Source organism: Scylla paramamosain, unplaced genomic scaffold, assembly GCF_035594125.1.
Source record: "Scylla paramamosain isolate STU-SP2022 unplaced genomic scaffold, ASM3559412v1 Contig20, whole genome shotgun sequence".
Lineage (NCBI taxonomy): Eukaryota > Metazoa > Arthropoda > Malacostraca > Decapoda > Portunidae > Scylla > Scylla paramamosain.
The window spans coordinates 628,526-655,001 of NW_026973685.1; the positions used below are offsets into that span (position 1 = coordinate 628,526).

Here is a 26,476-nt window from a genome sequence, read left to right on the forward strand (position 1 = left end):
ACGCTTGTATTGATATCCATCTCATTGTCTATAAGAACAGACCAGTCGGTACACTCGAAACATGCTTGAAGTTTCATGCTGCTATCTTCATCCCATTTTCTAATTGTTACCTGTTCACACTTTTCTCTCTTCAGAACTTGTTTATACACTGGCACACAGAACAACATATTATGATCTCCATTACCTAGGGGGGGCCTTTTTAAAACACGATAACTCTCCTTAACATTACAGAACAGCTTATCTAGTGTTCTGTTTCCTCTTGTGGGGCACTTAACCGTTTGTACGTATGTTGGTACCTTTTCCTGAAAGTCACAGTGGTTGAAGTCACCCAATATTATCTTGACGCTCACCGGACACTCATTTTCATATTTGTTGATACAGTTTTCTAAAGTTTCAGCTGCAACAGACTCATCAGCGTCAGGAGGAATGTAAACGATAAATAAATCAACTTTACCGAATTCCCGTGGGAGGTAGAAAGGCCGACATGATACCACCAAATATTCGATGTCCTTCACACATTGGCTTTCCTTGACGGTAACCTGTGAACACCATCTATCGTTCACATAGACTGCAACTCCGCCTCCTTTCTCCTTTTCTACACTTCTCCGATCCGACCTTACGAGCTTAAAACCATCCACATTCACGGTGCTGTCTGCATCTTGATCTTGAAGCCACGTTTCCGTCAGAACGATTAAGGCACTGTCCCTATACTCATGCGTATACTTGCAGTATGCAGACAGCTCATCTATTTTGTTTCGAATGGAGCGTACATTGCCAAAAGTTATGGTGGGTAGCGGTGTCCGCATCCCTCGCCTCCTCAGCCGTACCCTCACGCCAGATCGTCTCCCTCGTCGTCGCTTGCCGTGTTTACTTCTCCATGCTTCTTTATGACTATCGTATTTGCCACCGTTGTTTTGTAGCTCGTTTAAATACTTCAAACTGCTCAGGAACTTGATAGTGGTGAGTCCAGCGCTGGCCGCAGGGCGAGGAGGGCAGCACGGTCGTATAGGATGTTTACATTCACTGCAATCGTCTCCACCACAAATGTCACAAATACAGCCCACAACAGCAACATTTTCACAATCCACGATGCTGTTCCCATGCTTATCACATTCACAGTCAGTGCACTTGACTTCAAAATAGAGGAAGTTGTAGTAAAAGGTCAGAAATAAGGTAAAAATATACAGGAGCTCTGTCGCCGCGGCAGCTGACGAGCAGCGCCATGAAGGGAGTGGCAGTGGTGATAGGGACAATGACAATGGTAATAGTAGAAGCGACAGCACTGGCAGTGATGAAGACAGGCAGTAGCAATGGAGCAAATGGAAACAACAGCAGTAAGGCTGATGGAGGCAATGTTAACGGGAGTGGAAACAGTAACAGTAATAGTAACATTAGCATTAGTACTGGTATAGCACGCCGTCCTTTCCTCGCCGCCCCCTCACAGAACACATGATACACGCCTCTGTGTGTGTGTGTGTGTGTGTGTGTGTGTCCCTCACGCCTCGCCGGGGAAGACCAGCAGCGTCAATTAGCCGCGAGTAATAACGGCGCACTATCAATAAAGATACTCGGGTTTTATTCCTGGAGGGAGTAATGAGTCCACGCCGCGCCGCCACACACCTGTTGCCGCCACCGCCCACTGCTACTTTCATCATAATTGCTTTCACAATATGAAGGAAACGAAGGCTACAAAAGTGTGAATATGGTTGAGAGGAGTCTGTCGTTTCCATAATAATAACGATTATAAAAAAATATAAAAAAGTTGAGCAGAAGATTGCCAGAACGGAAGTAAATGTACTCGTAGTTCCGGAGGTGGCCCAGTACTCTTGAAACAATGTAAGCCAAAGGAAGGGAAAAACTAAAAACAGACGAAGAATTTCAGAGTTTCTCGGATGTCTTATCTCGACTCCTTTGCATAAACACTAGTTAAGGTTAATAACTTCAAGGTTCCTTATATGATTCTAGTGATAATTCGACGAGGATTATGCACCTTTAATATCTTTATTAATACCAATGGAAAAAAAAAAACACCCACGAGACCCCTATCAATCATCTTTGTGACCTTAAGAGAATAAATAATTTCGGAACACAGGCCTTTTAATCGTACACTGGTAGTCCTAATGAGAGAACCAATCGTTTCAGAACACAGCCCTTCAAGTCACACAATGATAGACCTGATGAGAATATAAATAGTTTCAGAACACAAGATTTCAGATCCCACAATGATGGTCCTGGTGAGGGTATAAATGGTTTCAGAACACAGATCTTCATGGTAGTCCTGGTGAGAGAACAAAGGGTTTCATAACACAGGCTTTCAAGTCGCCCAGCGGTGCACTAAGCAGATGAACAGGTCTTAGCGAGGCATCATGAGCCGAACAGCTTGGTGGCGAGAATATTACTTAAATCAATGGCAGATTATATCGTACAAGGAGGAACTTCAGCAGTAAAGGTCAGGAGGTGTAACACTCATCATACGAAATTAGTTAACACAACAGCATGGATATAAAACTTAGAATGAAATGCATGTGAATATCATGAAGGATACAAAGGTGAATAATTTAAAACATACAGAGGATACAAAGGTGAATAATTTAAAACATACAGAGATGTAAGAGAAAAATAAGGTAATATTTCACTTCTCATAGAAATAGAAACGTAACATGATATCTATATCGTGTGCCACAACAGAAAAAAAAAAGTTAACATTGAAATTCTGATTGAAAAATGAAAAACAAAACAAGACAGGGAGCTTAAAACCGAACTAACATTCAATATCTACAGTCAGTCCAGCAAGCCAGCCTCCTTCTCAAAGCTCAGGACAGTATCTAAGGGAGCGTTTGCGTTCGAGGAGGGATGGCACAGGAGATTAGAAGAAGACTGAGGAGTCAGCACAGTATTAAAACTATTTGGTGATAAACTTAAGCCAGGGAAAAATACAAGATGCATTAAAAGTTGCATAAAAAGAGTTGCTAAGAAGGACTGAAGAAGCAGTGTAATAGTGAAAAAGAAGCAATGGAAAAAACAACAGAAGCAAGAAGTGGACGACCTATCAAGCGTTACAAAGCGAAACAAGAGGATGGCTGCGACAGGGAACGACGCACGCCGCATGTGGGAGAGAAAAACCATCGGCTTTTTTTTTTTTTTTGCTCGCTTTCCAAGTTATTGTCCTATGCCATAGCAAATTCTGCTCGATATCTGTGCTCACCTTATGAACTGTTCATAAACAAAGTTAGTCGTAGACCAAGCTGTTACCATATAACGTAAAATAACTTTTAAGTAAAATAACTTTTAAGATAATGTATTGAAATACGGTAGAGTTGGCTTGAAATATATGTTAACAAGTAAAATATAACTTAAAGCACCCATAATTACGGCAGGCAGTGAAGTACACCCTAAGGGTAGTCATTACCCTCCAACACACTCAATACGAGGGATCAGGAAAGAGTCACGATCATTCCGATGCAACAATGACGTGTAAGCGCGCTCACTGCTACTCCCACTGCAAGGCACCGGCTCTCCAACCTACACGCGAACCAGTCGAGCGCCACTAGAGTGGGTATTAGTGCCGGAAGCCTCTTGAGTGGGGAACAAAGGACCTGCTGTGGTATAAGGTTCAGATGCAATGGTGCGCCGTCACTCTGAATACACAACATACTGAAAAGCTGCTCAATATCAAGTTCCTTCAGTCTTTGTGCCTTTCAGTGTTGTGGGATAGAAGCATTGTCAGTATTTTACGTAAGTCTCTTCCACAAATACTAAAGAGAAGCAACAGTAGTTCTGATGTGATACACTAACGTGACAGGAACGGTCTCTTCCCCAAAGTCACGTTGCTTGCTGAACTGACTATTTTCTATTTTGAGGTGACGGTATTGAGATGCAAGTTAGATGTTATTTCTTATTAGGTTGCTATGGAAATTAGGTGCAAACGACGAAGAGACATTAGTGGCAGTTGTTGTGTAGAAGTGATCGTGGTGGTGATGATAAGAATATATTATCACTATTTTTATTACTGTAGTTACCCTAAATTAAATGTAGCAGCAGCAGTAGTAGTATTAGTAGTAGAAGTAGTAGTAGGAGTAGTAATGGTAGTAGTAGCGCCACCACCACCACCACCACCACCACCACCAATACTAATAATAGTATATACACACCACCAATAACAGCATAACCAGAAGCCAACCCCACCCCACCCCACCACACACACACACACACACACACACACACACACACACACACACACACACATACACGGTCGGTCTGACGCAAAGCCACACATAAATCGGCGTAATGGGCAACATGGCGGTAATTTTTAAGCCATTTGTCCCGCGTAAGAGGTTAATTGGACTTTAGGGATCATATCAACTTTCTCCCTCCTCCTCTCCTCCTCCTCTTTCTCTTCCTCCTTCTCCTCTTTTACCCCCTCTTTCTCCTACTCTTCTTTCTTTTCTCCTTTTCTTCTTCCGATTTGTTTTTTTGTTTTCTTCTCCACACGTAAAAATAAGAAAAAAAAGGAAGAAAATAATATCAATAACCACAACAACAACAACAACAACAACAACAGACCAACCGACAGCAACAATAACAAGAAAAAAATCCCAATAAGCTAACACACACACACACACACACACACACACAGAGCAGCGGGCGGCAGGCGAGCACACTAGGCATTCAGTGTCGGATGCGCCTTGTCCTTCGCCACGCCAGGTATAAAAAAAAAAAGAAAAAAAGAGCCTTGCATCGTCTCCCGTTTCAGTGGACGTGAGGATGCGGCCCAAATGCACACTGACCACGAAAAAAACTGATAGAAAACAACCAAACATGCTCTCTCTCCCAACAGAATACGTAAAAGAAAAAAAAAATCGAAAAAGTTGAAAAACCGTTACAAAAAAAAAAAAAAAGGGGGAAATAAAAGTGGAGAGAAAAAGAAGAGCATGTTTTATTTCCTCTTTCACCATTTCCAAGTTAAATGTGTCAATTTCTCTGCTGGGGCGTCACGGAAACACGGGAAAACTGATCTGAGGGCTTTAGGATCAACTGCCTATGAGAGAGAGGTTACCTCCGGGGAGTGAAGCCAGGACAGGACACAATGTAAACCCCTTAAGTGATCAAGTCCCTAGTGGATTTTGGTCTCGACTCTCCTGCCACTACAAACTACAAACTAGGACAAACTAGCAATAAGAAACTGTCGCCGATGACCCTACACAAAGCAAGAAACTCATATAAACCCTGGTCATACATGTCACCAATTACACCACAAGTGATCAGAGAGGCCCACGCGGATTCTGGCCTCGACTGTCATGTCTCTACAAATAAAGACAACAGATCTGAAAGCATTAAGACAAACTAGACATGAAAGGCAAATTCAAATTATACACGTTATCAATTAGACCATAAACGATCACAGACCCTTGGTGTATTCTAGTCTGAAGTCTCGTGTCACTACAAATGGAAGGCAACAGTAAGTGGCGAGTGTCGAGGTGCGGCGGAGAAAACGAATACGTGTCTACTCTGGCAAAACATAGCGTGTCTGGGCTGCATGAAGACAGAGGCTGCCATCAAAACATGAGTCCTATCAAGGCGCGGCGCTACTTGGGAGGCAACACACGGGATAAACACACGCTTGGCTCAGAGAGATAAACTGTTACGGCGGGTGAGGGATGAATGTGTGTCGTCTTTCTACTGCTATTCACTATGTAAAATAGGATGAAACTACCGATGAAATTTTCTCTGTCTGTCTGGCTGGCTGGCTCGCTGGCTGGCTGGCTGGCTGCGTTCATGTTTGTCTATGACCATCTGTTTATTTGTCTGTCTTCTTATCTTTGTTCTTATTCTTTCTTTCTCAGCGAGTTATCTATTTCTTCTCTCCACTCCACTAACCATCTAATTCTTGTCTCCACTCAACCAGCCATCAGGCACCACGTTACCGAGTCCTTTGTCTATCAGCGGCCGCTCAACGAGGAACGAAGTCCAGTCGTTACAAGAGGAAGAAATTGACAGCCTTACTAGAACGCCAAGCTCTCTCTCTCTCTCTCTCTCTCTCTCTCTCTCTCTCTCTCTCTCTCTCTCTCTCTCTCTCTCTCTCTCTCAGCTGTTGGGGAAGTTTAAGTAAGTGCGTCGCGCCACCCAAGATGATCCTCAAAGTTTGCCTCTCTCGGCCCGCGGGAAACGATCTAAGTTAAATGCGAAGGCTTACAAAAATAGACGGCGTAAGGCAAGGCAGAGACACACAGACAGACACGGGCACTGACACACGCACACACACACACACACACACACACACACACACATGGGTGAGGTCAGCTCTTGTTGGTTTGTGTTGCTTCTGGAGATTTTTTCTGAGTGATTTTGGAGAGAGAGAGAGAGAGAGAGAGAGAGAGAGAGAGAGAGAGAGAGAGAGAGAGAGAGAGAGAGAGAGAGAGAGAGAGAGATAATGTGTGTGTGTGTGTGTGTGTGTGTGTGTGTACCTGTCTGTCTGTGTGTCTGTCTGTTCGTCTGTTTGTCTATCACTCCGTACATACAAGCATATCTCTTCCTTAACTCCGGAGAAAAAGAAATCCAAAATAATATTCAGCCTGAGAGAAATTTAAATTAAACCACGTATGAATACTTGAGTTTCTTGTCCTTTGGAGCTGCACGTAAGATTGCTTGCACATTCTTCATTAGGAAAGAGATATAGCAAGACGGTGGTGGTGGTGGTGGTGCAGGTGTACGTCGCTGTATCTTATCTCGAGAAGTGAGGGAGGAAAAAAAGATTGTGGAGACCAAGCAAAAAGGTTTTTATTAGAACCCGGAAGTTTCACGGCGCCGGATGTGGGCCCTGGATCTTTTCCCTCTCTCTCTCCCTCTCTCTCGCTCCTGCCTTCCCTCTCCCCATCAAAGAGAGAGGAACCATTGGACAAATGTACAAGAAAGGTGCGGAGGAAATAAGAAATATATATAGAATTATTTAAGAGTATTTCCTATAGAAATGATGGAAAATAAAGCTCTTTTCCCCACACAAGAGAGATGAGATAATAGAAAAGTTGAAAATAATGTAAGGAGCAGAAAAAAAAAACTGTAAATCATGAAAAAAAAAATGAGAGGAACTAATAGGATGAAATGATGAAAAAATAAAACACTCCAAATTATGGGGAATAAGAAAATATCAGCTATCATCTTACAATACATTTTTGTACTAATACTTAAATGTATACACAATACTTTCCTCTCTAGCCACACAATTTACTCCTTACAACACACAATGTATCGTATAGCCGTGTTCAGTATTCAGACAACACTGCATACGATTCCACTGCGTTAAGCCTTGACTCCCAATCTTAAATTCTTTAATCTAATAATCTATCAACTCTCATGTCTTGTAAGGGAATTGTCAGCAGATCAGAGAACGCGAGGCACATAGGAAAAACATAAGACAGAGTGGAAGTGGGCACAGCTGATTTGCACCAGATCAGAGAACATGAGACAATCCTGGGACAAAAGTGAAGTCAATGCAGCAAATTATTAGATATACTGTTGCAATGAGAAGACACACAGGCTCATGAACTACTACTACTACTACTACTACTACTACTACTACTACTACTATTACGAACGTGTGTGTGTGTGTGTGTGTGTGTGTGTGTGTGTGTGTGTGTGTGTGTGGAGCGCGTGCCAGACCCCTTGCCTCCCTCCCCCCTCCCTCTCCAATACATTTCTCAGACAATCGCTGGACACCGGGCTGGAAAACGACTGACGCCAGAACAAACGTCAAAATCTCGCCTTTTGCAAGGTTTTGACATGCTGAAAATACCACTGCAAAAATAATACAATAAAATAAAAAAAAACAATAGAGAGGGAGAGGAAGAGAAAGAGGAGGATGGACATTTCTATTTTGATTATTTTATTCCCGCTATATAAACTACAAACAGTACGTACACCATCACCACCCCCACCACCACCACCACCACCACCACCACCACTATCAACATCATCATCATTAACAGTCCATGATTTAAATACAAGATAGTCCTCCCACAACCTCCTCCAATCCTCTCCGGCAGCTGTGTGTCTCCTTCACTCACTGGTTTTCTTTTTATACCCAAATTCATCCTAGCAATGATACTTTATTCTTTTTACTTCTATGCATTTCTTTCCCACAATGCCTTCCACTTTCTTCTATTTCCTCTGCCAAACAACTCGCCTCCACTTTAGTTCTAATTATGAAGTAAACTACCCCTAGTTTTTCTGTTTGCTATTTCTCAACTTTCTGATTTTCTTCTTAATATAAGAAGTTTTAATCCTTTCATTTGAGTGACAACTAAAAACATTTGCAAATGAACTACGAACGTTTTCTTTTTAGTTTTAATCAATATAAAAGCTTTCCTAGTTTCTCAGAGTTTGTACTAACTTTCCTCAACTTTTATTTCTCAGCCTTGTCAAGTTAAGGTTTTCAAGTTTTCTTTATATATAACTCGTACTTTCTGATCCTCACAACAAAACATCCCCAACAGGTATATTTATAATTTGATGACGTATCTTTAACTTCACTCCGAGTTTATTAAGACACAAGCCCTTGCTGAAATACACGAGAGTTCCCTAAAAGTTAGCTCACCATGGGTGGAGCTACATCATCTCTTTTTTAGTGTCATTCATGAGCTGGTCTGAATAAATATTTGGTCAAGACTCAAATGAACACAAAGGAAGAACAAACTCCACCAGATCACCTCAACGTTACCTTATAAGTTCCTATTGTGTTCCGTGGTTTGCTGTATATGAAGTGTTTACTTCATTACACTTACTTATACCCCGATTCATAGATAAATTACTCGTCTCTCAATACAAAAGACTGTTTCCTTAATTATTAACCTACTAGTAGCATAAACTGAGTGATTCCATGTAATGTTTCAGTTTCTAATTATAAAGTACACGAAAAAAGCACGTTTTGTTTGTGATTTTTCCAGTAGTCTCTCCAAAACCAAGTCACCACCACCACCATCACTGCCGCCGCTGCCGCCACGACCATCACCACCACCACCACCACCACCGGCATCAACAAATAAGGAGGAAACAATACTGATAAAATATTGGAAGGGGACCAGAAATAAAAACAAGGCCATATGTTTTCCTTCCCTTGAGCAGCCAGTCTTGAGGAGCGGCTCGGCCTCTGCTACATAAATGTTTCCTTAATTCGCAAAGTCTTGCCTTAAAGAGAGAAAGCCGCCGGTGAATTACCGGGACTCACTGAGGCTGGGGATTGTAGTCTGGGCCCTGTGTCTGCTCCGGTCCGTCTGCTGGTGGTCCGGTGGGTTTCTCTGTCTGGATGTGCGTCTCTCTCTCTCTCTCTCTCTCTCTCTCTCTCTCTCTCTCTCTCTCTCTCTCTCTCTCTCTCTCTCTCTCTCTCTCTCTCTCTCTCTCGCAAGCACTAATACACTCGCAGGCACTAATACACTAATACTGTACCGAAATATATTTATGGTAATTACACGCTTGATAGTTACCTCGGTGGCCTTGTAGCTGATCCTAATTAAGGGAAGCGGTATTTGCTCGTAGCTCACAAGACACCCCAACATACCCTGTCCCTCTCTCCCTGCCAGCTGAGTAATAAGGTGGCGACACTAACTACTCCCGGTAAAAGGGTTTCGCACTCAGACACTGCATGGTAAATACTGTCTAGACCAAGTGATATTTACAAGTAAGAACCTCATTGCCCTACTACACCCGATGTTCCAGAAACCAACACCGCAGGTTAGGTTAGGTTAGGTGGTTGATATATAGTTACTCAACCGAAAACGCTATTAAAAGAAACTCTACATTAAGCAGGAAACTTAAGACTGAAAAGAAATGCTAAATACAGTGCAAATGAGAGCACATGGTTGCTTGACTACTGGCCGTGACTCTACAAAGGCCCTTAGATGATCATGTTTAACGCTTTGAGAATACTGAGGTTCCACTCTCAATAAATAAATTGGTAAATGAAAAAAAAAAAAAAGTAAAATAAATAAAATGTGGAAGATGGTGAAAGTTTTGATTGTTTTTACTGAGCTTTAATAATTCAGGTTAATTCAATTAGTTCAAGATAATTTAATTCTGAAACGTCAGAAAAAATTAAGATACTCCCGAAGGGTATTTTTGTGGGCTCGCTCGTTTGTGTGTGTGTGTGTGTGTGTGTGTGTGTGTGTGTGTGTGTGTGTGTGTGTGTTTCATCAAGTTTAATGTTTTTCAACGATGTGTGTGTGTGTGTGTGTGTGTGTGTGTGTGTTGCATCTGGCGTCACCAAAGCATGGCCTGGCTTCAGCATTGTGTTTCGCCGCATGACAACAACATTTCCAGCGGTGACTCTGTGCTCGTGTTCCTGTAATCTGATCACTGATGCGCCATTTGCACACAAACTCCGCACGACTGTGGTGGATTGTTCGTTAATTCCATGTAAACGTAATGGGCCCAAATCAGTGTGTTGTTTTATTGACTCAAAGCCTCTCCTCGTCTAGAAAACCTGAACATCAAAGTTTATTGCATGATATTGTGTGGCCGTGGCTATTGGCTGGCGCAGTGTGTGGCGACCATGCCTCGCCAACCACATTTTTTCATTCCCTGCCAGTCATCGTGAAAAATTTCCATCCTGCTTTGAGAAATAAGCTTAAGATAAGTTTAAAATTATTGTTTTTTCTTATGTAAGAGGGGTTCTTCTTATGTAAGAGGGGATCTGGCCAAGTGTTACAAAACCTCGTATATAAAAAGAAAACCTTTTTGGAATGCTAGTCCCTAAGGAAAAACAGGCAAAACGATTACACAAAATTGGAGAAGTATCTTGAAACCTTCCTCCTGAAATAGTTAAAGTCATAGGTAGGAGGAAATAGAGACTCACACAGAGAGTTCATTTGTTTACCACTGAAAGGGATGAAAGAGTGATATACTGCTAACTTTAGCATTAGAGAGGTGGACAGAATAGGGATGAGAGAAAGTAGAAAACCTTTTGCAGTGTGTACGAGTGTGTGTGTGTGTGTGTGTGTGTGTGTGTGTGTGTGTGTGTGTGTGTGTGTGTGTGTGTGTGTGTCTGTGTTTGTGTTTGTGTGTGTGTGTGTGTGTGTGTGTGTGTGTGTGTGTGTGTGTGTGTGTGTGTGTGTCTGTGTGTGTGTGTGTGTGTGTAATTCCTGACCAGAGGTTCCGTATCAACAAAACAAAGCAATATTGTTTTCCTCTAACTGGTGGGAAGGCTTAAATAGAGCTACCATGGAAGAGCCTTTGCCAGATTCTTTTCACTGTGCCAGGATCGAGAATACCGGGGATGATGTGTTGGTGGTTTTCTCGGAATACGTGGAGATGTAAAGGAAACGACCATCAACTTATACCTAAAGGACAACAAATGATACTTGAAAGTGTAGGGACAGAACAACCCATGTATTACAGCCCACCTATCACCTCTTATATAATCTACTGCCTATTACGTATTAGACACAACGCTTCTACTACTGTTCACATGAAGGAAGGGTCTGCCAACTGATATAGTGTGTGGTACTTACAGTGTGGAGACAGAGTAACCCACGTATTACAGCCAACCTATCACCTCTTATACTATCCTACTACACTATCTGTTCTTTGAAAGCAGTTCTCGAAAATGCTAATGGATTCAAGTGGAAGATATCAGTGTTTCCAAAGATGTCACGATTCTAATGATAGCAAAACATGGATTTGCATCAGTACATAACATCGATTTGCATCAGTAATAAGAAAAAGAACACACATGAGAAACCAACTATGTGGCCTTTCAAAACTGAAAACTGCATAGGCTTAATTAAATAGAAGATATCACAGGGTGTCTCGATTCTAATGATAGCATATGTAACAATGATTATGTACTACTAATGAAGAGAGGAAAAAAAAAAAAAAACACAAGAACTCAAATAATCATTTATGTGGTCTTTGAAAACATGTTGAAGTGGAAGGTATCAACATTTTCATTGTTGTTGCGATTCTAATGAAACTTTAACGATGAATCTGTAACAGCAGTAAGAAAAATACCACAGATGAGGACCCAAAAAAATTATCTACATACTTTATAACATTTCAAAATAATCCTCGTGAAACTTAAAGGCATTTGAGAATACGAGTGTTCGTTACCTACACTGACCTACATACAGAACAGAGCAGGAAAGGATCGTGAAAGATTTTTTAGTCCGTTCAGATTAACTTGTTGGATAAGCCACAGCTTGCCACACTGTAATCTAAACAGAGAGGCGAGCAGAGAGAAAGATGCGTTTACTCATTCCATATTACTGTTTTCCCTTCAGCTTTTTTTTTTTTATCAGCAGCAAATTCACGTCGATGGTGGAAATGTTTTGCGTGTGGTCTATGTTGTTTTACTTCCGTCCCACCTTCCCCCAATCCTACAATCTATTTTTAATTCACTCCCAGGCTTCCCCCAAACAGACTGCTCTGCTATTCTCATCTGTGACTCGAATATTTTCTCTCTCTCTCTCTCTCTCTCTCTCTCTCTCTCTCTCTCTCTCTCTCTCTCTCTCTCTCTCTCTCTCTCTGAAGATCAGGAATATTCGCTTTATTTTATTCGCTTTATTATATCATCTAAACAATATACATTTAATTTATCTCTTATGTGCATGAAGGATGCTGGCCAAAAACAAAAATTAAAAGAACCTCCTACATTATCACTCCCTTAAAAATAATAAATAAAAAAAAAAAAAGATTTCCAATGTTTTAATTCCCACTCGATGTACAGACAATAAACAGATTAAAGGCAATGAGGTTACCAATTCCCTCCTCATTTGTGGTAGTGTTATGATAGCGTGGCCAGTGTTCACTACAGGGTGCTATTGTGACCTATGCCTAGCGGAGAGGCGAGAATAAATAAAGCCTCATTGATGTAATAGTAAGGGCGCTGCTTTGTGTTACGGTCAGTGCACAGAATTAACTCTACTTTTCTTTACTCTGTTATTCTCACACATGGCTGACCTGTTTGGCTTCCTTGATTCTAGTTTCGTATTCACGGAAGTCGCACAAAATTAACGTATTTCTCCTCTTCTGAGCTCGATTTATTTTCATTTTCTTTTTCTGAGGTGACGCTCGTATTCTGAAACGCTTTGCTGTCTCACCAAGACTATTTTCAAAGGGAACAGAGATGGTAAGACGGGTTCTAAAGAGTATTTCCCCTGTTAATAAAGTTAATGATGTCTTGTTAATCTGTCACTAGAACTGTAAAAACACCACTGAAAACATGCCTAACTTCAGCTACAGCCTTTTGTACGCAGTGTTTCAGAATATGGTCCTTACTTTGCTTGATCATCGTTTCATATTTACAGAGAACGCGCAAAATTAAATTATTTCTATTATGTTATGTTGAAATTCAGTATTGTTTTTTTTTTTCACATGGATGGACGGACGGTTGACATGCTTGATCGTGGTTTCATGTTCACGGAAGTCACGGAAAATGAGTATTATTTTTATTGTGTTGAAATTCATTATTGTTCCGTTGCATGGGCGGGCGGCTGGCAAGCTAGCTAACACGGTCGTGGCCTCGTGAAAAAAAGGAAGCTGCACAAAATTAAAATGACACGCTTTCTTTGCCCCGTTAAAATGCACAATATATTGTTTTCTACATGAACGGGAGACTGCGCAAATAAATGTCAAATTAATGCATTTTCTCCATGACTAGTTTATCAATGATTGAAGTTTCCTGCGTGGTCTAATGAGCGTTGCTATTGTGTACTGTGGCGGTGACGTGGTGGTGGTGTGCTGTGATGTAGTGCTGTGGTGGTGGTGTGTGCTGTGGTGCAGGTTTAATCGTCAGGAGAATTACTTATTTTACAGTAAGTAACTCCTCATCCTCCCACTTCACCCAACCCATTCAAGAGAGAGAAAAAAACGATAAATAAATAAAATAAATAAGTAAATAAATTGCAGAAAATACGATCTTGACTTCGATGATATAATGAATGATCTCTATAAACACATCGATCTGTTTCAATGATATATGTTGGTTGCCAGTTTTAGATTACTGCCAGTTTTAGATTACTTATATACAGTAACCTCCGTCTTTGTGGGAAAAAAAGTGGCGCCTACCCATAAGATAAGAAAAAGGAGGAGAAAACTGCAAGAATCAATAAGTTTACACGTGGCAGCCCATGTATCAAATATGAATATCTGTAACACATGGTGTTTGATGGTGGTCACTATACAAATTATTTCTGTATATTGCTCGTTTCATATTTGTTTGTTTCATAGTATTTGGTCGTTTCATATGATAACTACCTAGGAATAATGAGTGGTAATGAGTGTTTCATTTGTGTATGAATCCCTCGAGCGGTAAACCGAGGGAAGGTAGCTCAGGGAGAGAGGTCAAGCCGGCAGTCTATCTGTGCTATAGCAGCCGCACACACGTTGTTGGATTGAAACCTGTGGATTTATTTCCTGTGAGCGCCAGAGATTGGTGAGTGTTCATCTATTATATTTGTGATAGGTTTAGGAATATATTAGGAAAGTGTAGTACTTTGTTGCTTGTTATTCTCTCCTGTTGTATTTACTTACGTTACACCCAGAACTGTTACATATATGTTGTGTTTTTTGTGATATTTTAACTTAAATTGTCATAGTTAGGTAATCAAACATTCATGTGAGATTTATGTGACCCAGAAGGGTCTTTGCACCGTAAGGATAGTCACCATAGCTTGTTAGCTAGTAGTTTATTTATCATGTATTTGTTAATTATTTTATTTATTTATTTTTTTTTATTGACACGTGTGCATAGTGATTTCATTGTTGCTCTAATGCCTTCATGTGGACTTAGTGATGTTATTTATGTTAATTTTGTATTGCATAGAGATTAATAATTACGGGTCCTTTTCCAGTTGGACCGTTCACCCTCACGTTCACCATATGGGACAAGTAAACACACACAAGAATGAACGAGTGTCAATAACGTGGCGTAATAACATACCAAGAAGAAATACCCTTGTCTAACGCCCCTGACTGAGTAGGTGTTATAATATGTATACCCATCTGTCATCACTGTTCATACATGGATGTGTAAATGCCCGCCACGAGCCCCCAACAGTCTAATACATGCGCAAGAAACGACCAATGAACGAACTAAATCAATGATAGACAAAATAACTGACTGATTGACCAACTTAATGACTAAATGATTTGCTAACTGACCATTTAATTAACTGGCTGACTATTTAACTAACTGCCCTATTAATCAACTAACTGACTGACTAGTTAAGCACATGACTGAGACTAATAATTACCACAGACAAGCTCCCCAACGACGCCCATTAGCAGCATTAACACTATATGCAGACGACATTACACAGGTGATAATATACCCCATGGAATTAGACATGGTGAATTTTGCATTAAATGAATATACCTTGCTAACAGTTACGAATACAATTGGAAAGAAAGAACAAATCGTGAAGTATTACTGTAATGGGCACAAACGAGAACGATAAATCTAAGTAACTGATAATACAGCCATATGAGGGTACTATTAGCATCAAAGAATGTGTGTGTTAAAAGTTAACGAATACAAAAAGAAAAATGCAAACAAACTGTGGAGTATCACCGTAATGGCAGGGGCGAGGGCGATAAACCTAAAGTAACTGATAATATCGCCACGTGAACTTAGACAAGAGGGTAAAACGTCTTATTAAAATACCATAACGTGTTAACAATAACGAACACATTTGGATAGTAGAATAAGCCGTGGAGTATCACTGTAATGGGACTGGCAGTGATAACGGCTAAAATAGGTGATAGTAATTATAGACATATTAAATTGAACATAAAGGTGAAATTTGCAGTAAATTAAACATAAAGGTAAAAATTTTTTTAGTGAAGAAACATTGCTTGTTAACAATTACGAACACAAATGGAAAGTTAGAACAAGACGTAATGGAATTCGCAGTGATAAAGATAAACTTAAAATAACTGTGGCCGACAAACTAAATAATACAAGAAAACAAGGAAAGGTCCTCAGGCTCTGATTAGTAAAATATAGATTCATATCACAAACGAGAGAGAGAGAGAGAGAGAGAGAGAGAGAGAGAGAGAGAGAGAGAGAGAGAGAGAGAGAGAGAGAGAGAGAGAGAGAATGTTGGGAATGGGAAGGCTGCAGAGGAGGAAGATGTGTGTGCGTGTGTGTGTTGACATGAATTTTGTACCAATCTTTCGTCATGTTGTCTGAATATTTTCCCTTGGTTTTCATGTTCCATGTCCTGGTCGTGCACAGTTATTTTGGTCGTGATTCTGGCTCAGTGTCCCGCCAGATTCTCGTTTAATATTCCACTGGCTTGCTCTCATCTTCCATTTCTGTTCACAATTGCCATCGAGCTTTATAGACGAACAATGGGTAGTGTTTGGGTACTCACCGCGCCACAACACTCCACTTTAGCGATGACAAACTTAGCCTGTAAAGAAAAGAACAGTATTAGCATGGAAGAAAAACATGAAATCAAATAAGAATATCCTCAGTGACGCAAAAATGACTTATCAAAGAACTTACTTCCCTCCTTACCTAAACTAATAAACAAACGCACAAACTACAAATCTCAGACACAATTACAAAACGTCTATTCTCTGTGAAGCAAAAACTAATCATAAACCCGAACCCCGGTGCGTCCATACATAGACTCAGGGCGAGGAGGTCAATATCCAAGCTGGGGTCGGATCTTGGAGATCTTGAAGGGCCTCCCCAGGTCTGCCTGAAGCACTGCCTGGCCTACCCGCCCGTCCGACCGCCCCGCCCCAGGAATGACCCACTGGAAAGCCCAGCACATCACCCCCTCGAGCCTCTTATCAGGAACCCTTAATTGAGGGAGAAAATTAGGAAATCCTGTTATGCCCGAGGGAGGTTCGCTGCATTTTTGTTATGAACACGAAGGGCGAGGGAGGAAGGGAGGAAGGAAGGATGGGAGAGGGATAGGGGAGAAGGATGGAGGAAAGGATAGTGATGAAAGAACGAGGAAGAGAGGAAGAGACAGCAGAGGAAAAGGGAAGAGGGGGAGAGGAAAGGAAGAGGGAAAGATGGTGATGAAAGAACGAGGAGGGAGGAAGGGGCAGGAGAAGGAAAGGAAAAAATGGATGAGGGAAGACTGGCGAGGGAAAAGATATGGGAGAGGAGAAGAGGACGAGAGCAAAGAAGCAAAAATGGTGAATAAAGGAGGTAAGATTGGGTTGAGGTAAAAAAAAAAAAATGAAGAAAAGAAAGATGAAAGGGGCAGAGAGAGAGAGAGAGGATAGAAAGAGAAAGAAAGAAAAGAAGGAAAGAAGAATCCGTTAAAATCTTTTGTGGGAAAGAAAAACCGACTTACAGCGTCACAACAACGAAGTCATATTACATCGGATATTGTTACGAAAAAGCGCTATATCACCTAACGAAAAACTGCCTTTAGCGAGAATCGAACCCACAACCATTATACCGCGAGGAGAGCACTGTACCATAGAGCCACCGAGTCCTATTTCAGGCAGAGGGGGAAAGGGGTTAGAACGGCAAAGGTCAGGGTCAAGGTACGGCAGGAATAAGTATATACAAATACGAGGCCCTTACGCAAATATGAAATGAGGTTATATTAAGTTTAATTATATTAGTGTTTGTATTCAATTTATTTTTACCTGTGTCGACTTTCCGTGTCTCTCTCTCTCTCTCTCTCTCTCTCTCTCTCTCTCTCTCTCTCTCTCTCTCTCTCTCTCTCTCTCTCTCTCTCTCTCTCTCTCGTTCTCCATAAGATTTAGAGGATGAAAAAAGTATGAGAAAAATACAGCCTCTTCAGAAAATTGTTTTATAATATGGGGTTGAATTTAATTATGTATTTGTATCCAATTTATTTATACCTCCGTTGATTTGCGTGATTTCTTTTTATCTTTTTTACTCCTTAAGATTTTGAGAAGAAAAAGTGTGAGAAAAAATACAGATCTTCAGAAATAGTTAAATATTGTATAGTTGTATTCAGTTACGTATTTGCATTCAACTTATTTATACCTGCGTCGATTCTCGTTATTTTTTTCCTTAACATCGTGAGAAGATAAAATAAGGTAAAGTGAGAGGAAAATAAAATACCTTCAAGGAATAGTTATATAATATGACGTTAAGTTTAGCTGTTTATTTATATTCACTTTATTTATACCTGCGTCTATTTCAGTGAGCTTTGAATAGTCCTTAAGATTTAGACCTTGCCGCGGTCTTTCCATATCATCCTTCACATTTAATACTCCTTAGTTCATAATGAAAAATGGTAAGCTTAAGAACGAAGACAAGAGTGTTGCGATGATGTTGGTAAACTAGTATGTCGTAATAAAAAAAAAGGAAGCAAATGATTAGAGTAAAGCTGGGGAAACAAAACAACGTGATTCAGATGTTGAAAGAATAGCAAAAAAGGAGAAACGAGTCATGTTTACTTAGATTGCATACTTCGTTCATGAACAATATAAAAAAGGGAAAAAAAACTGCAAGGAAAGTAGAAAAAAAATGCTCCAAATGCACGAAGAATAATAAGAGAAATGAAGCAAATTCCATGCAGAATTATATATGCAACGTTGATATTGCTGTGCGTACAAGCTATATGAAAAAAAAGGAAAAAATAAAGCACCAATGAAAAACCAACTAAATCGTATTCTACCTAGATTTCAGAAATGATCTCATAATCTCATGAATCATAAAAAAAAGAGGATTAAAAGAACGAAGGAAAAAAAAAAGTGAAAAATTTATTTGCTATCGGTGTATGAGAAATCACAAGAAACAATATTGTATTCTACTTAGATATCCGAGTTCAATTAATGCTCTCCTCATAAACCAACAAAAAAATTATAAAAGGAAAAACAAACCAGCGGGAAGAAAAAGTAAATTTGCTGTTGATATATGAGTAATAGAGGAAAGAAACTAAATATTGTTCTTACATTTGGAAGTGACCTGATATTTCGCTCATGAGTCATTATGAGAGAAAAAAAAAAGCACGGAAAACGAAAAGACGGTTGAGAAAAAAGTTTAGTTTGCTGCCTACGTACAAGAAACAGTAAGTAAATATTATGTTTAAAATAAAATAAAATTATTTATTAAAATAAATAAAGAAGGGCTAAAAACTGGAACAAGGAAACAACAGCTTGCAAAAGAATAAACAAAACAGCGTCCTACTGAGCGTTCCAGAGTGGTGTGGTAGTTTATTCAGAGTCATGATGAAGATGGAAGCAAGAGGAAAAAAAGTAGGAAAAAGTAAAGGAAAAAAGTATAATCGTGGTCAAGATTCCCTAAGTGATCTGATATTGTTCGCCACTCATAAAAAAGAAAAAGCGAAAAGATAAATAAAGCAGGAGAAAAAACTAGAATAAGGAAACGGGAGCTTGCCAGAGTCGGCGTTGCTAAAAGAACTACGCTTCCTGATCCAATATTTAGCGCAACATTCGTATCTCGGCTCTGCTTCACACAGCTCGTCCCTGCCGCGGCGAGACGAGGGAAAGGAAGGGAAGGCTGCACCAGCGCGTGGTAAAAAAAAATACACACCGATTACCGTCGCTTTCAAGTAAGAATATGACACTAATTCCAAGTCAAATATTAACTCTGTTCCATTCACAGCGTGGCGTCGCGGCAGCACGCGGGGCATTCCAGGTTAATATTTGCCCCGAAAAGATGAAAAAGAGCACGAAGCAGTGACGCAAAAAGACGGCTCGCCCCTCCTCCTCCTCTCGTCCTTCGTTCTGCATAATTAACCAGCGGCTCGGGGCGTCTGCCGGGGGCGCCGCTCTCCCTCCGAGGAATTATTCAAATACCTAATGATCTCTAATTACGTCATTATTATCCAGACGAAGAAATGGAAGGAGGGTGGAAGATGGAGGCAATGGCGAGGCAAAGTATTATCTGGCCGGGGGAGGAAAGACGCAACCCGGAGCAAAATGCAAATGGAAAGAATAGAAAGAATATACGTTCCTGGGGAGAACCCGGCACGGTGGATACATTTTGTTGCGAGCGTCCACTTCAACGCGTATAATGAAGAATAAACAGTGAAACGATGAAATATAAATGCGGGAGAAAGCGTCAGATGAGCGAAGAGGAAACACAGACGGGAGGGAAAATGGTGGAAACTAAAATTGACGAGAGAAGAAGGAAGGAAGAAAGAATAGCGACGACACGCCAGAAAATGAGTAAGGGTAAAATGAAAAAAGGGGAAGGAAGGAAGAATTGAACAGAAGCATAAAAGATTTGGCAAAATGGGTAAAATAAACTACGGGGAAGGCGGATATGGAGAAGAAAGAGACAAGTATAAAAACAGAGAAGGGAGCAAATGAGAAAAGGTGGAAGGAAAGGACGTTGAAAATATCTGACTGAAAAAAAAAGGAAAAAAAGTCAATAAAAAAAGGACGAAAATGAGAAGCAACGATACAATATTAAAAAGGCAAAGAATAACGAGGGAGAAAGAAAATGCAAAACGAAAATTGAAATATAATACAACGTAGAGAAAAAAAAATAGCCAGCGAAATCAGGAAAGTAGAGGGACACAGAATACAAAGATACTAATTTTGCTGCGACGCGTAAATGTAGCTTGCTAATTTTACTCCCTATGTTTTTATATTGATTTTTTTATTGTTGTTATTTAGTATTTCTGTATTTTTATTATTCTTATCTGTATCTATATTATTTATTTCCTTTGTTTATTTCATTTGACTGAATAAGTGAATGACTGATTTATTTCTTATTTTTATCTGCTTATTTTATTTATTTATTTGTTTATTTATTTATTTATTTTTTGTTTGGCGGCCAAGAGCGTGTTTAATTAAAAATGTCCCTTTTTTTCCAAATTTTTACTTCCCCCTTGCATTTTTTTTATTTTGCATGTATTTATTTTCCTTTTTGTCATGCTTCCTTTTTCTAGTCACGTGTGGTGGCTTATTTTATGTTTTGTCTTTTTTCTTCTAGTAATTTTTTTTTTTCATTTTAATACATCAGTCATTGTCTCTTTTCACCTTTTTTCACCTCTTATTTTTCTAATGAACTTTTATCTCTGCTGAGCTTCGAATTTTTCTTCTTTCCTTTCGTCATACGTATTTCGTAATGTACTGGAATCTGCTTTTCCCTCTCTTTTAATGTTTTTTTTTTCTTTTTTTTCTCTTTTTTAATCTGTTTTCTTTCGTTCCTTTGTTTTTTTTCTTTCGTCACCAGTCGTCACAATATGAATCTTAGTGTTTTTACCTTATAATTCTGTACTCTGTTTATGATTCTGTATTGCTTTTGTTTTTTTTTTTATTTTCTTTCATTGTCAGTCATTTCTTCAATAGTATTTCGTAGTATTAGTGTCTGCTTGCTTCTGTTTCGTAACTGTCATTGCTTTTCCATTCAGCTCTTCCATCTTTTCTACCTTAATTTCTTCAAAGATATAAGAAAATTCTCTCTCTCTCTCTCTCTGTCTCTCTCTCTCTCTCTCTCTCTCTCTGTCTCTCTCTCTCTCTCTGTCTCTCTCTCTCTCTCTCTCTCTCTCTCTCTCTCTCTCTCTCTCTCTCTCTCTCTCTCTCTCTCTCTCTCTCTCTCTCTCTCTCTCTCTCTCTCTCTCTCTCTGTCTCTCTCTCTCTCTCTCTCTCTCTCTCTCTCTCTCTCTCTCTCTCTCTCTCTCTCTCTCTCTCTGTCTCTTTCTGGAGCACTTGTTATTCTTGTCCTTCTGTTCTCCTTCTGTTCGTTCCTCACGCAGCTGTTTTCATCTGTTTCACTCCATGTTTTCTGCGTCTGTTCCTTGCCCTCTCTCCTTTTCCATCCATCACTTTGTTCCTTGGTCTTTATTTCTTTTACTTGATTATTTTATTAACACATGGAACGCAACCTCTCCTCACCAAATGCCTTTTTACTATTTTTTTCTTTCTTTTCCACTTGTTTATTATGTCTAGTTCCTTATTAACCTTTATGTATTAAGCCACGCAGGAGCAACAGGAATCAGCAACACACGGGACGCAGCCTTTCCTCTCTTCATCCCTTCGTCAGGAACCCAAATTTTGAGTGTTATTTTTAGCGAGTGAGGAGGCGTCCCGTGCCGCGCGGCCCAAACAGGCTTAGACCGCCGCCCCAGAGTATCTCATTTATCTCTCCGCCGCTGTCAGGGAGGACGGCGTGTTATTCTTGGCTGGCGACGGAGGGTGACGCTGGATAGACGCTTTAATAGACTAACGTGTTGGGCTTGGCATTTTCTTCAACTATCCTTTTTTCAAGGGGGTGTTTTTACTGTTACATCAGGAGACTTTCGTTAAGCGGTACGGTATTGTTAAGTTTAAGAAATAGATAAACATTTTTTTAAAGACTATACGTGTTCTGTGTGTTGTCTTTAATAATTTATTCATAACTAAATCAATTAATTCTTATAAGTCGACTTATATGTTACTGTGTTCTATTCTTCCCTGGGATATTTTCTTCTTGTCACATCTAACAATATTTAATTTAATAACACCAGTAATATCATTAAGGAAATTAAACTCGTGTTTTTTTAACAAACTAACATGTACTTTATTTTGCTATTAGTACTTCTTCTCAAAGATTAGCGTCTTAGATTTTTTTCTGTATTACTGAGAAATGTTTACAATCTTTAGAATTATATGTAAACAGTGATCTTGTGATAGTATATATTGAAGTTCATTTTCTTCGATTAGTGTGATTATTATTGGAATTATTACTATTATTATATATAATTCATTCATATATTAATTCCAGAGGCGCCTCTCATCTTTTAATTGTTTGCACGCCTCTGTTTCTCAACGCTACCTTGTACATTTGTTAATATAAGCCAGACTCTACCTTGGTGTTTCTATTTGGACCCAACAATACAAACAATACAATCATTACCACAATAACGTCATTTCTTCTTTAATCAAACGTTTCCTGGGATATGGTCTCTCTCTCTCTCTCTCTCTCTCTCTCTCTCTCTCTCTCTCTCTCTCTCTCTCTCTCTCTCTCTTGGTCTCTCTCTCTCTCTCTCACTCTCTCTCTCTCTCTCTCTCTCCTGTCACATCTATCAGTATTTCAGTCATGAATCTTTATAAACGTAAGCAAACAAAAACTCTTTACGTGACTAATGGCTTTTTCTCACACGATTATTCTTTTTTTTTTCTGAAACAGTCTGCTTTTTCTTTCAGTACTTCACTTAGAGATATTAATAATTCTTCATAAGGAAATAAAAATGATTTACTTTATTAGTTTATTTATTTTATTCATTTATTTACTTACATTTTTCCAATATCATATATTCTCTTAACCCTTTTATTTGTACACACCCGAACAGCATGTCTCACAACACATTTTCTTTGACTTGAATTATTCGTGAAAATTTCCGACATAACTTCTCTTGCGTTATATTCGTTTGTAAGTCCTTTCATTAATGTACATCCAGCGTCACATATTCTACGTTTTCTTTTTATGCACCTAGAGTAAGAAATCGCATCACATTTTATATAACACATTCCTTTAATTCACCTGTAAGTGTGCACTCACCGCATCCATATTAGATTTTCCTTCAGTTCGTTTTATTTTGTGAGGACTCCTGCCACATCTTGTTCATCATTACGTATTCTTTTTGTCCATCTATCAGTGCGCACCCTCGCCACATCCATATTACATTTTCTTTTATCTCGCTTTATTGGTGAAAATTCTTGTTCTATTTCATATAACATAATACATTCTTTATATTTCATCTATTATCGTGCACCCTCACCACATCCTCACCACATCAATATTACATTTTCTTTTAGTTCCTTTTATTGGTGATACTCTTTCCAAAATTCATTTAACATTAGGCAGGATCTTTTTTTTTGGTCCATTCATTAGCGTGCAACCCTCACCGCATCTATATTGCATTCTCTTTTTCTTCATTTTATTTGAAAGAACTCTCGGTACATTCCTGCCAACTTTGCAATATATATATATATATATATATATATTTTTTTTTGTCTCTTCGTTAGTACCCAACCTCACCGCCTCACAGTATCCTTCACAATACAACATTTCCTTTCATTTCAGTTGCTGGCGTGGTGGCGGGCTCCTCCCCTCACACCGCAGCGGGATGCCTGGAACACAAGCCCCGCACAGCTCTCCACGCACCGGCTCGTTAGCACCACACTAAACCAACCCAGAACCTGACCCTGAAAATTGGCCTTCCACTCTTCCCTCTCGCAACATTTTATTTCTTTCTCTCATTTGTTCTTCCCTTCCATTCTCCCACTCTGCTCTTCTTCGCTCTTCCGTGTTCTTTTAAATCTTGACATTTGAATTCCTCTTGTCTGTTCGAGTGAAGCAAATAGGACTTTGCTTCGTTCAGAGTTCAAGTACTATAGGGTTGTACCATTGCCAACAAAACCTTTTTCGCCGTGCTTTTATCAAGAGATCTCAAATTTTCCGTGGTATTATTCATTTCAGCTTAGGCTCCAGCACACTTGAACACTGTATGGTTTCAGTGCAAGACAAATATATAATGCTATCTATCTAGTTGCTATCGTGTATAGTTTTTAATCAGCAGGAAGCAGAAAGCAAAGGTGAATGAGTGAAAAGTGAGAAAAAGATATTTTTCCTTGATCAGAACAACTTAATATGTTTTCTTCCCCAAATCGCCTTCAGTTACACAAGACCGCTAACCTAACCCTACAATGACGCAACATACTGGCAATAAAAAAAAAGAGGAAAAGCAGCGTTTCAATACGTCCTGAGAGCAAGACAGATCCTGGAAGGTTGGACTCGACTGGACTCAGCTCTCTGGACGTCTCTTACTCCTCAACAAAGCGAGGCGAGGCGAGGCGACCAGCGGGGCTCATATACCCGACCCCGCCATTCAGGGGAAAGCCTCCTGATCCGCTCTGACCGCCTCACGCACTTGCACCGGCTAAGGCAAAGCAATAAAAGGAAGCAAAAGGAAGACGATGCTGCTGCTAAACTCAGGATGAAACTGACCGCACAGGTATATCTTCTTCTTTACTTCCCACGACCTGCACACATTTCTAAAAGGCAAGGCAAGGGAAGGTGAACTGAAGCGAAAAGATGAAAATAAGTAAAGGGAGAGAAGTGTACGTTATTTATTTATTTTTTTTCCGAGATGCACTTTCATTATTATTTTCTTCCTTAGGCATGTGCGTTCGATTCCAGATACATTTACAAAAGGTAAGGGAGGAGGAGGTGGAGTAAAGCAGAAAGATGAAAATAAGTAAAAGAGAAAGATATATATAAGGAAAATAACAAGATGCACTTTTGTTATATATTTTTTTTCCTTAGACACAATAAGCACTTGTTTTTAGATACATTTCGAAACAGAATAGGAGTGAAGCGAAAAATTAAAATGAGACAAGGGAGAACGATATATTTCTGTTTATATTTCCTAACCTAGACGTGTGCATGTATTTTTAGAAGCTCGTACCTACATTTCAAGAGGGAATAGAAAATGGAAGGAAGAAAAAGATGGAAGAAAAAAAGAACAAAAATGTTTTTACGTTATCAGTGAAGGGAGAATTGTATATGTTATTATTTTCCTCCTTAGACTTGATGGGTTAATTTTTAGATACATACATTTCAAAAAGGAATAAACAATAAAGTGATATATATTCTTTTGTTTTTAAATTCCTAAATTTCAAGAAGGAATAGAAGGTAGAGTGAAGTGAAAAGAGAAAGATGTAGGTCATTATTTACCTCCTTATCCACATGCATTTTTATTTTAATTATATTTCATAAAATAATTGAAGATGGAGTGAAGTAAAACAATAAAAATAAATAGAGAGAAAAAAGTTGTACATGTTTTCAATCCTACTTGTAACGCATACGTGTGTGTGTGTGTGTGTGTGACTAGGTATATATAGATAGATCAAAGTCCTACTGACACTTCAAAAAGGAAGAATGTCAAGTAGAACAAAAAATTGCAAATAGGTAAAAGAAAAATTGCAAATAAGTAAAAGGTGATAGACATTGCTATACATTTTTGAAAGACTTAACATAAATTGTTGCCTATGACAACGATATATTTCAGAAAGAAAAATAGCGCACGGTAAAAAAGCGACGAAGTGAAAGTAAGTAAAGAGAGAAAGAGATGCAGTATTAAAGTCAGTTGTATAAATATTTCTTTCTAAGACTTACTTGCACATTGTTTTTACTTTCTCTGACCTCAATACATTTCAAAAAGGGAGAGAAGGTGAAATGAAGCGAAAAAATGAAAACGAGAGATTTATTGCCATTATTATTTCTTCTGAGACTTAGATGCTGCCTATTTTACTTCGTATGACTTTCGCATTTTCAAAAAGGAGAAAATAAAGATACTCTTATTATTTAGTTTTTCCTCATTAGTCTCATTGAAGATATGTAGCAAAGAAATGAAAATAAGTAAAGAAGATAATGCTATACTAAAGATAACAGCAACGATTCATAATTCTTTCTTCCACTCAGACATTTATTCAACTTCCCATAAACTGGAAACAACAGAAAAGAAATACAAGATGAGGTGAAACAAAAAAAAAAAAAGAAAAAAAAAGAAGGGAAGGAATTTTGCTA

The 26,476-nt window shown here is 39.2% G+C and overlaps 1 long non-coding RNA gene across 1 annotated transcript; it reads left to right on the forward strand.

The window, feature by feature from the left end:
• The first annotated feature begins 14,354 nt into the window (after positions 1–14,354).
• LOC135097451 (uncharacterized) lies at positions 14,355–25,542 on the forward strand. The gene is made up of 3 exons (XR_010265721.1): positions 14,355–14,419; positions 14,838–14,962; positions 23,972–25,542. It is a non-coding gene; the product is annotated as an uncharacterized LOC135097451 (long non-coding RNA).
• The last annotated feature ends 934 nt before the right edge of the window (positions 25,543–26,476 follow it).